General features: G+C 41.0%; 3 non-coding genes across 3 annotated transcripts; 2 read left to right on the top strand and 1 right to left on the bottom strand.

The window, feature by feature from the left end:
• Positions 1 to 10,113: 10,113 nt before the first annotated feature.
• trnak-uuu (transfer RNA lysine (anticodon UUU)) lies at positions 10,114 to 10,186 on the bottom strand. Its single transcript has one exon. It is a non-coding gene; the product is annotated as a tRNA-Lys (tRNA).
• An 806-nt stretch (positions 10,187 to 10,992) lies between these two features.
• trnaw-cca (transfer RNA tryptophan (anticodon CCA)) lies at positions 10,993 to 11,064 on the top strand. The gene has a single exon. It is a non-coding gene; the product is annotated as a tRNA-Trp (tRNA).
• A 694-nt stretch (positions 11,065 to 11,758) lies between these two features.
• On the top strand, positions 11,759 to 11,830 carry trnaw-cca (transfer RNA tryptophan (anticodon CCA)). Its single transcript has one exon. It is a non-coding gene; the product is annotated as a tRNA-Trp (tRNA).
• The last annotated feature ends 316 nt before the right edge of the window (positions 11,831 to 12,146 follow it).

The raw sequence follows: 12,146 nt of genomic DNA, 5'->3' as shown, positions 1-12,146 counted from the left end.
CCCATTCGTGCGAGATGTGGTGGATGAAGAAGCACTTGTGCTGAGGAGAGCCTTCAGGTGAGAAAGGGTCTTCAGGGACCGGTTGGACCCACTGGCCTTCCCTGATGACCATCTATATGAAAGATACAGGTTTTCTGCAGATGGCATCAGGTATCTATGCAGACTACTGGGTCCCAGGATTAAGCACCGCACTGCACAGAGCCATGCACTGAGTGTGGAGCAAATGGTTTGTGTGGCCTTGCGCTTTTTTGCTAGTGGAGCCTTCCTGTACTCAGTGGGGGATGCAGAACAGCTGAACAAGGCCACAATTTGCCGCACAATAAGGAGTGTGTGTCTGGCTATCAAAGCATTAGCAGATGTCTTCATCTCCTTCCCTGGCCACAGAAGACTCTGACATCAAAGAGGAGTTCTATAGGATTGCAGGTAAGAGGATCTACAAATTACAGGACAACTGTTAACACATAGTAGGATACTCATTACTTTGTGTGACAGGTTTCCCCAATGTCATTGGTGCAGTGGACTGCACACACATAAGGATAAAAGCCCCCTCAGGTGCCCATGAGGCTGATTTTGTGAATAGGAAATCCTTTCACAGCATTAATGTTCAGGTGAACATAACTTTTTGATATTGTCCATTGACGAACACTCTGCATTGCCAGTGATGTGCATTGATTGGTGTAATATTCCTCATCTTATGATTTCAGATGGTCTGCAATGCTGACTGTGTGATCAGCAATGTTGTGGCAAAATGGCCTGGCTCAGTCCATGACTCCAGAATCTTTCGGGCCTCTGAAATCTATCAGTGCCTATCACAAGGTAAGCCACACAACCCCTATTTATAACCATCATGGCTGTGTCAAGAATATCACTGTGTTTATGAGGTAGTAATGATGAGATTTTGTGTTGACAGGTGAATTCTCTGGTGTGTTGCTGGGAGACAGGGGGTATGGCTGCCAGCCTTTTCTCCTGACACCTTTCACAGACCCCCAGGAAGCACAGCAGGCCTACAACCATGCCCATGAAATGACCTTTGGCCTCCTGAAGGCACGCTTTCACTGCCTTCACAAATTAAGGGTCAGCCCTGTTAGGGCATGTGATATTACTGTGGCTTGTGCTGTCCTCCACAATGTGGCCTGCCTGAGGAAGGAGAGGGCCCCCAGAGTGCCACCAGCCATGGACTGGGACAATCCGGCAATCTTCCCTGATGACGACAGTGGTCGGCTGCTGAGGGACCAATATGTGTTGAATTATTTTAGTTAGTATGTGTGCTTTCAATTTTGGTTAAATATGTCCTGCGGTGGCAGAGGAATTAGGTTTTTTTTGGGTTCGTTTTTTGACGAATTTGGCCTCTTATGATGTTTGTGCGGTATACTGTGTGTAATACAAGGCTGCAGGGAGGCTACTGCATCCATTCATTTGTCTGTTCAGTTGATGTGTATGGATTTGTCCTGCATTTATTTTAGTGTGCAGACATGCAGGGTGTGTTATATACAGACCTTTGAATGTGTATGTATCATTTTGTATAATATGCTTGGATTCTGTGCTTTCCATCTTGTAGAGTCACTGTGACTTCAGTTTCGAAAGGAGCTGATGGTTTACCTGCTTTGTTTTGTCCTTATTCAATAAAGGAACATAATGTTACACATTGTGTTTTTATATTCATATGGAATGTGTATTTGTTTATATGACAGAGTACTAGGGCCACACTGAAGAAAAAGGATAAAGTCATAAATTTATGAGGCTGGTTCTTTCTGCAGAAAAGCTACATATTGTTTTTACAGTTTTGATACTTATGACAATGTGATACTTAATATTCTGGCACATCAGCATGTCTTTGTTTATGAAACCATACTGAAGTACAATTTCACGAAACAACTGTCCTCCTTTAAAACAACTGTCCTCCTTTAAAACAACTGTCATTTTAACAACTGTCCTCCTTTAAAACAACTGGTTACAATATTATGACTTGTGTTTTTTTTCCCCTCTGTGGCCCTAATATTCTATCATTTTATATATAGCCTTATAGTCTATGGGAAACTGTAAATTATCTAATGATAGCAACATCATCTAAAAATCATTTTTTATCCAAAATCATTGAAATTAATGATCACAAACGTTTAAATAATAACAGTGGGTCTAGTTATATGTGATAACAATGTATAGTGAGCAGTGAAATAACTATTGGTTTCCATTTGTGGTGACTGACTGACATTAGGGATGAGATTAAATAGATCCTGGAATTTAGCCTGGTCTGGAGCAGGCTAGCTCCACAGAATAAATCTCCATGGTAATTTATACCATAACATATCCTCCTGCCCCCTATCCATCTTTAGTGCAACCGGATTACGGATCAATTGAGCCAGGATCACCAAGATATCCTGGCTTAATCCCTTATCCTAGTTTTGTGCAACAGGCCCCAGGACCGATGCTGTATTTCTGTATCCTTGTCTGTCTGTATAGGACTAATGATGAGGCGACATCAGACCATCCCTTTATCTGGCATGGATTACCAATGCCTGGTCTAGTCCACTCAGGTCTAAAGGAACCAACGATATACAACTGATTGGAAAACTTTTAAGGGGAAGGAAACTGGTGATAGTTGCATTGGGCTAATACTGTCTGGTTCAGACTGGCTCATTGCTTTCACTGTATTTTTGTCTCCTATTCTGTTTGCATGTGGCTGTTCAAATGGACCCCACCTTCTCTCTGGTGAGTGTTACCTTATTTGGACTGTGCTGAGCTTGCTGAATTGCATATTGACAGCAACTTTGTTGACCATTATTTTAATCCTATTGCTCTAGAGAATTAAAAAACAAACAAATTAATTAATATTAATGAGGAATAAATGCAGCACCTTAGACACGAACAGTATGCAGCTAGTCTGATTTATTAAGCACAATTTCTTAGTTTTTCCTATTCTCTTTAAATTATTGAGTCATTTTTTGGGGCCACCTAATACAATAGTTATCTTTTAATTGTTAACTTTAAGTCACAAACGGACTAAGTTGCATGTTAGTCAGCTGTTTAGGAATATAGGTCTTCAGCCTGCATACTTGCTTTCATGTATTCCACAGATGCTGATTGATCTGTCTCAGTGTACAATCTATCAATGATGCCATATGAGGGACAGAAAAGCTATGATTCCATGGTGAGAGCATAGACTTATATAACTGGGTGAGAGTGAACGTACACTTCAATGACATGACGCCATGTGGACTGTAGAAAGATTGTGGACTATTGAAAGACTTGCTTTCAATGAGGCTACGCTTACACAGACAGCGTAGTTATTTTTTTTCTTCACTAATTGGTCTTTTGACCAATCAACTGAAGAAGATCATATATAAACAGATCTGTTGTGATTGGTCAAAATACCAATTAGTGTGAAAAGAATATCCGAATTGGGCTGCCTGTGTGAACCCAGCCTTAGAGTTACAGATCTATAACTCACATTTCTATCTGAAATCAGTCGGGTACCACACAAAACAAAATAATAGACCTGCAAAACAGGACATGTCCCATAGGGCAGCGCACAATTGGCCCAGCGTCGTCCGGGTTTGGCCGAGGTAGGCCGTCATTGTAAATAATAATTTGTTCTTAGCTGACTTACCTAGTTATATAAAGGTTCAATTTTTTTTTTAATTTAAAAAAGAACATGTCATTGCCTCTCTTATCCACTTGGTAGCAGCAATACCATACAAAGGAACACGACTTCGGACGACAGCTGTTTCCTTTCATATTTCTACTCCTTTTAAGATCGTTGGACACTTCATTAAACATCTGAGACTCCACAGAACAGGACAGGTTCACCGTATGCTCCAGTAAATGTTATCTCTGAAAAAAAGTCAAAATCATAATTCTGTTGTCCTTTGTTTAGGAATGACGTGCCAGCCAATGCAACTATCCATGTTGGTCAACCAGTACATATCTAATACCAATTGACAATGAAAAAAATACTTGCCTTGATAGAAAATAAAGGGATGAGTGAATACAGCCAAATGTCACTACTGCATGTAGATATCAACATTCTCACCAAGCTATCTTTCCACAGACAAGGTGTATTGCTGAGTCTTTCCACTAGACCAATAGGTACGTTTGGAGGAGAGTGTTTTTGTGATGGAGTGACCAGCATTAAGATTTACCTTGAAAGTCAGACTAGACCAGTGTGTGTAAAGAAAGACATTGAAGACTAATTTGGCATACTGACATGTAGATGTCATAAGATGTTTGGGAATACAGTGCCTTGCGAAAGTATTCGGCCCCCTTGAACTTTGCGACCTTTTGCCACATTTCAGGCTTCAAACATAAAGATATAAAACTGTTTTTTTTTGTGAAGAATCAACAACAAGTGGGACACAATCATGAAGTGGAATGACATGTATTGGATATTTCAAACTTTTTTAACAAATCAAAAACTGAAAAATTGGGCGTGCAAAATTATTCAGCCCCCTTAAGTTAATACTTTGTAGCGCCACCTTTTGCTGCGATTACAGCTGGAAGTCGCTTGGGGTATGTGTCTATCAGTTTTGCACATCGAGAGATTGAAATTTTTTACCATTCCTCCTTGCAAAACAGCTCGAGCTCAGTGAGGTTGGATGGAGAGCATTTGTGAACAGCAGTTTTCAGTTCTTTCCACAGATTCTCGATTGGATTCAGGTCTGGACTTTGACTTGGCCATTCTAACACCTGGATATGTTTATTTTTGAACCATTCCATTGTAGATTTTGCTTTATGTTTTGGATCATTGTCTTGTTGGAAGACAAATCTCCGTCCCAGTCTCAGGTCTTTTGCAGACTCCATCAGGTTTTCTTCCAGAATTGTCCTGTATTTGGCTCCATTCATCTTCCCATCAATTTTAACCATCTTCCCTGTCCCTGCTGAAGAAAAGCAGGCCCAAACCATGATGCTGCCACTATGTTCGACAGTGAGTTTGAGTTTGAGTTTATTTTTATTTTTACAGGGACAGTGCACATTAATCAACATTTCAGTAAAAGTGCCGGTTTTAGCCAACCGGCTAATTTTCAACCGCAGTCCCTGGGCAGGTTATTAAAAACAATTACAATATAGACAATAGCAACATAGAACAAGCAAGACATAGCAACATAGGACAAGCAAGACATAGCATACAGACAGAGCAACATAGGACAAGCAAGACGTAGCATTCAGACAGAGCAGCATAAAACAAAAAGCAGCAAGACAAAATTCATAAAAGCAACAAAGTGTTTCCACACCTCACAAGCTACAGACAACAGACAACATGGAGTGGCAACACACAGCTAGCGACCATGTTCACAAATCTGATTGACCTTTAGCCATGTCTTCAAGCATTTTGTGAAAGTGTGATATGTGGTGCAGTTATGTGTGTCTGATGGCAGTGTATTCCAGACATGGGAAGCTCTCACAGAGAATGCAGATTTACTAAAGGTGCTTTTCCTTAGGGGAACTATACAGTCACCTCTCATGGCAGACCTTGTGGATCTGCTGCCATATGTCTGGGTTTTCTGTTTAACAAAAATATTGAGTGGAGGGGGAGCCAGGCCATTGAGGATCTTGAATACAAGACATGCGTCGGTGTATTGCACAAGATTTTCCCAACTCAAGAGCTCATGCTTTCTAAGGATGTGACAATGATGATGGCTATTGGGCTTCCTATCAAGCACTTTGAGAGCCTGTTTGTAGACAGACTGAATAGGTTTTAATGTTGTACAGCAAGCTTGGGCCCAACTAGTCAAGCAGTATGTTAAGTGGGGGAGTATCATAGATTTGAAGTACAGTTTTGCTACCTCTGTAGTCAAACAATTTCATATAAATCGGAAATTAGCTAGGTTGAATTTGGTTATTTGAATTACCTTTTTCACATGCTTTTTAAAAGAGAGGTTGGAATCAAGTATGATGCCAAGGTACTTAAAATCGGATACCACCTGGAGCTTCTCCCCTGACACATAGACATCTGGCTCAGTAGCATCTGTTGCCCTCTTTGTGAAGAACATGCAAACAGTTTTTTTCAAATTGAGATGCAAACACGAGTCACTGAGCCACTTTGTAACCTGGACCATTACAGTAGTGAGTTCTTGTGCAGCTTGTTGTTTGCTCTTTGCATGCAAATATATCACTGTATCATCTGCATACATTTGAACAGTGGGGATGTTGTGTTCAGGGTGATGAGCTGTGTTGCTTTTACGCCAAACATAACGTTTTGCATTGTTGCCAAAAAGTTCAATTTTGGTTTCATCTGACCAGAGCACCTTCTTCCACATGTTTGGTGTGTCTCCCAGGTGGCTTGTGGCAAACTTTAAACGACACTTTTTATGGATATCTTTAAGAAATGGCTTTCTTCTTGCCACTCTTCCATAAAGGCCAGATTTGTGCAATATACGACTGATTGTTGTCCTATGGACAGAGTCTCCCACCTCAGCTGTAGATCTCTGCAGTTCATCCAGAGTGATCATGGGCCTCTTGGCTGCATCTCTGATCAGTCTTCTCCTTGTGTGAGCTGAAAGTTTAGAGGGACGGCCAGGTCTTGGTAGATTTGCAGTGGTCTGATACTCCTTCCATTTCAATATTATCGCTTGTACAGTGCTCCTTGGGATGTTTAAAGCTTGGGAAATCTTTTTGTATCCAAATTCGGCTTTAAACTTCTTCAGAACAGTATCTCGGACCTGCCTGGTGTGTTCCTTGTTCTTCATGATGCTCTCTGCGCTTCTAACGGACCTCTGAGACTATCACAGTGCAGGTGCATTTATACGGAGACTTGATTACACACAGGTGGATTGTATTCATCATCATTAGTCATTTAGGTCAACATTGGATCATTCAGAGATCCTCACTGAACTTCTGGAGAGAGTTTGCTGCACTGAAAGTAAAGGGGCTGAATCATTTTGCACGCCCAATTTTTCAGTTTTTGATTTGTTAAAAAAGTTTGAAATATCCAATAAATGTCGTTCCACTTCATGATTGTGTCCCACTTGTTGTTGATTCTTCACAAAAAAATACAGTTTTATATCTTTATGTTTGAAGCCTGAAATGTGGCAAAAGGTCGCAAAGTTCAAGGGGGCCGAATACTTTAGCAAGGCACTGTACCTTACTTGGGCTCCCCTAGCTGATGTTTTCACCACCCCCTTTGGTTTGACCTCTGACACCTTTTGACTCCTCCCTCATGACCCCTGACCTTGTCCTCTGCTCTGACGGGTTATTTATGACCCTCCCACTGACCCTCTTGTAAATGGAGGGAGAGGAGTGTGTGTGTGTGTGTGTGTGTAACTCTTCTCTCCTTTGCCTCACGTGTGTTTGAACTGCTGTCCTTGGTGATCTCTGGGATGAAACCTATAATGGACACAAATGAGGACATTGCGTTTCTAAAAAAGGTGATCATGCAAAAAGGTGATTCCACCAACTGGTCAAAGGTGAAACTGGCTTTATCTACTGTGATGTCACGGCAATGCTACAGTTATGATATACTAATGATATCTGAGAACGTTTATCATGTACAATTACCATATGTCATAGTGTGTAGTTATGAAAACGCAAGAGGGATGCACTGGGTAGTATTCACTAGGAACCAACACAGACTGAAATGGGGAGAGACTACGCTTTTTGCTGCGGTGTGCACAGTGTACATCCCTCTTGCATTTCCACAACTACACGCTATGACCTACTACTATAATAATGAATAGGACAGATGTACATCGTCTGTGATGTACTGTAATAGTACCCCCACCGTCACAGCCTGAATCTGGTTTGGAAAAAGGATTGGATATAGAGACAGAAAGATTTTGTACAGGAGTACAGGTGTCCCCACACTGTTTATCCATTGACTATGTCACTATTACCTATCTGAGGCAAAGCTTTGTTTTAAAGGGATATTATTTATTCTATACAGAGTGAAATCATGGCAGACCGTTTTCAGCATTAAGATAATTCATTTCACCCCAATGGGTAATGTTTCAGTTTGGCTACAATTGATGTCAACTCTAACATAAAGTGACACTTGGGGCGGCAGGGTAGCCTAGTGGTCCAAGTTCAAACCCCCGAGCTGACAAGATACAAATCTGTCGTTCTGCCCCTGAACAGGCAGTTAACCCACTGTTCCTAGGCCGTCATTGAAAATAAGAATTTGTTCTTAACTGACTTACCTGGTTAAATAAAGGTAAAATAAAATAAAAATAAAATTCCCACTCTCCCATAACTCTCCACCTACCCTTTAACTCTCAACCCTACTCCTGTTTATACTCCTTTAACTCTCAACCCTTCTTCTGTTTATACTCCTTTAACTCTCAACCCTACTTCTGTTTCCACTCCTTTAACTCTCAACCCTACTCCTGTTTCCACTCCTTTAACTCTCAACCCTATTCCTGTTTATACTCCTTTAACTCTCAACTATACTCCTGTTTCTTAAGTACCTTCTCCATATATCTCACTCCTCCGCTGTTCTGTAGTTTGTCCCTTGTGGGCACCCATACTTGTTTCTAACATGCGCAGAGTTCAGTAAACATGTGGAAAAGATAGATGCTGTCAATACCTACTCATTTAATTTCACTAAGGTTCCAATAACCCCCTTGTCCTTGTTCATCCTCTCTTTTCCTATGTTCTCCTCCCATTCCCCTTACTCTGTTAGACAGCCACTCCAGGCCTGGTTTAAATCATCAATGTCTACTGAAGGGGCCAAACCAAAGAGCTGTTTTCTTCAAAATGGCTACTGTTTGCTTACAGCAGAAAGTAATGACCTACAGGCAGACTTGAATAGTTTCGCTGTTACTGTTGATGTTGTTGTTAATGTTGCTGTCGCTGTTGATGTTGCTGTTAATGTTGATGTTAATGTTAATGTTACTGTTACTGTTTCTGTTTCTGTTTCTGTTTCTGTTACTGCTACTGCTGCTGCTGCTGTAACTGTTACTGTTGCTGTTGCTGTTAAGGTTACTGGTACTGTTAACTTCTTATGGCTTGGGGGCAGTATTTCGACATCTGGATGAGAAGCGTGCCCAAAGTAAACTGCCTGTTACTCAGAAGCTAGGATATGCATATAAATGGTAGATTTGGGTAGACCACACTCTAACGTTTCCAAAACTGTTAAAATAATGTCTCTAAGTATAACAGAACTGATATGTCAGGCGAAAACCTGAGGAAAATTTATCCAAGAGGTGGGATTTTTTTGATGTTGGTAGTTTTCAATTATATGCCTATTGAGTTTCTAATGGGTTAGGACCCAGATTTCAGTTCCTATGGCTACCACTAGATGTCAACAGTCTTTAGACATTGTTTCAGGCTTGTTTTCTGAAAAATTAAGAAGAATGAGACCTTGCTGTCAGTGGACTGAGGTAGCATGCAGTGCTGGTTTGCACGCGTGACAGAGTGCGCGCCCTTCGTTGTTTTTCATTTCGATTGAATACGCAATTGTCTGGTTGAAAATGTATCGATTATTTAGACAATTGACAACGTGAGGATTAATTATGAACATCGTTTGACATGTTTCAACAAACTTTGCCGGTACTATTAGGATGTATTCGTCTGCATGTTTTGACCTCCTTTGAGCCAGTGTATTACTGAACACAATGCGCCAACAAAACAGAGTTTTTGGGATATAAAGAGGGACTTTCTCGAACAAAACAAACATTTATTGTGGAGCTGGGACTCTTGTGACTGCAACCAGATGAAAATGTTCAAAGGTAAGTGATTCATTTTATCGCTATTTATGACTTTCGTGACTCGTCTACTTGGTTGGAATATGTTTGTATGCTTTTGTAAGTGGGGCGCTGCCCTCAGATAATCGCATGGTATGCTTTCGCAGTAAATCCTATTTGAAATGTGACAAAGCGGCTGGATTAACAAGAAATTAATATTTAAACCGATGTATAACACTTGTATTTTTGTGAATGTTTATATGGACTATTTCTGTATTTTGAATTTGGTGCTCTGCAATTTCACCGGATGTTGTCGAGGTGGGTCTCTAGCAGAACACCTGCGCCAGAGAGGTTAAACCTGGAGGTTCAGATTAAAACTCCTAAAGTCTTCAGACTAAGCTGTTTTGGCTCTGGGGGTGGATTGTCCACAGGTGAACATGTCATGGAAAATGCAAGTACAGAAAGACTGCCTACTGAAGGAAGGGGAACATTAAAGCAACACCCAAACAGGGACTTGAACCCTGGACCCTCAGATTAAAAGTCTGATGCTCTAGTGACTGAGCTATCTGGGCTCTACATTTGCTTATTTTCATACACTTAACCTGCGGGTAGAGGCACGTGCTGATGGGGGTGGCATTGTCAGATGGGTCATTTCCCCAGAGAACCAGGCCTCCATTTCAAATTATACAGTCATTGAAATCTGAACTATGGATCCTCTCCAAAGATGTTAAATGTCATAGACCTCGTGGCACAATGTGGCTTTACAGTACTAATCTCGCACGGAAACGAACAAACCAATGCTGCTATTTATGACAATTGTCTCTCACAAAAACCTGGCACACTGCAAAATCCTAAATTCAATCATGTGATTCGAACAGGTAGTTTAATGTATGCTTGGGGGCAGTTTTTTGACACCTGGATGCGAAACGTTCCCTAAGTAAACTGCCTGTTACTCAGGCCAAGAAACTAGGATATGCATATAAATGGTAGATTTGGATGGAACACACTCTAAAGTTTCAAAAACTGTTAGAATAATGTCTCTGAGTATAACAGAACTGATATGGCAGGCGAAAACATGAGGAAAATGTATCCAGGAGGTGGGATTTTTTTGATGTGGGTAGTTTTCAATTGAATGCCTATTGAGTTTCTAATGGGTTAGGACCCGGATTGCAGTTCCAATGGCTACCACTAGATGTCAACAGTCTTTAGACATTGTTTCAGGCTTGTTTTCATACACTTAACCTGTCGGGCAGAGGCACGTGCTGATGGAGGTGGCATGTCAGATAGTTCATTTCCCCATAGAACAGGCCTCCATTCCAAATTATACAGTCATCAAAATCTGAACTAGGAATCCTCTCCAAAGATGTTAAAAGTCAAAGACCTCGTGGCGCAATGGTAGCGCGTCTGACTCCAGATCAGAAGGTTGCGTGTTCAACTCACGTCGTGGTCATGGTTTTTATGTGTGCAATCTCTGCCTTCTTTACTCAGTGAATCAGCACAAGTACCAATGTGCCTTTACAGTACTAATCTCGCACGGAAACGAACAAACTAATGCTGCTTTTGATGAAAATTGTCTCTCACAAAAACCTGGCACACTGCAAAATCCTAAATTAAATCATGTGATTGTCAGTCTTCCAACAGGTAGTTTAATGTATGCTTGGGGGCAGTTTTTTGACACCTGGATGAGAAAGGTTCCCTAAGTAAACTGCCTGTTACTCAGGCCCAGAAACTAGGATATGCATATAAATGGTAGATTTGGATAGAACACACTCTAACGTTTCCAAAACTGTTAGAATAATGTCTCTGAGTATAACAGAACTGATATGGCAGGCGTAAACATGAGGAAAATGTATCCAGGAGGTGGGATTTTTTTTAAGTGGGAAGAATTTCAATTGAATGCCTATTGAGTTTCTAATGGGTTAGGACCCAGATTGCAGTTCCTATGGCTACCACTAGATGTCAACAGTCTTTAGACATTGTTTCAGGCTTGTTTTCATACACTTAACCTGTCGGGCAGAGGCACGTGCTGATGGAGGTGGCATTGTCAGATAGTTCATTTCCCCATAGAACCAGGCCTCCATTCCAAATTATACAGTCATTAAAATTTGAACTTAGAATCCTCTCCAAAGATGTTAAAAGTCAAAGACCTCGTGGCGCAATGGTAGCGCGTCTGACTCCAGATCAGAAGGTTGCGTGTTCAACTCACGTCGTGGTCATGGTTTTTATGTGTGCAATCTCTGCCTTCTTTACTCAGTGAATCAGCACAAGTACCAATGTTATCTCGCACGGAAACGAACAAACCAATGCTGCTTTTGATGAAAATTGTCTCTCACAAAAACCTGGCACACTGCAAAATCCTAAATGAAATCATGTGATTGTCAGTCTTCGAACAGGTAGTTTAATGTATGCTTTGGGGCAGTTTTTTGACACCTGGATGAGAAACGTTCCCTAAGTAAACTGCCTGTTACTCAGGCCCAGAAACTAGGATATGCATATAAATGGTAGATTTGGATGGAACACACTCTAAAGTTT

Source organism: Oncorhynchus kisutch, linkage group LG27 (assembly GCF_002021735.2).
Source record: "Oncorhynchus kisutch isolate 150728-3 linkage group LG27, Okis_V2, whole genome shotgun sequence".
NCBI classification, from domain to species: Eukaryota; Metazoa; Chordata; class Actinopteri; order Salmoniformes; family Salmonidae; genus Oncorhynchus; species Oncorhynchus kisutch.
Note: the sequence above shows the minus strand (reverse complement) of the source record. Positions and strands in the feature narration are given on the sequence as shown.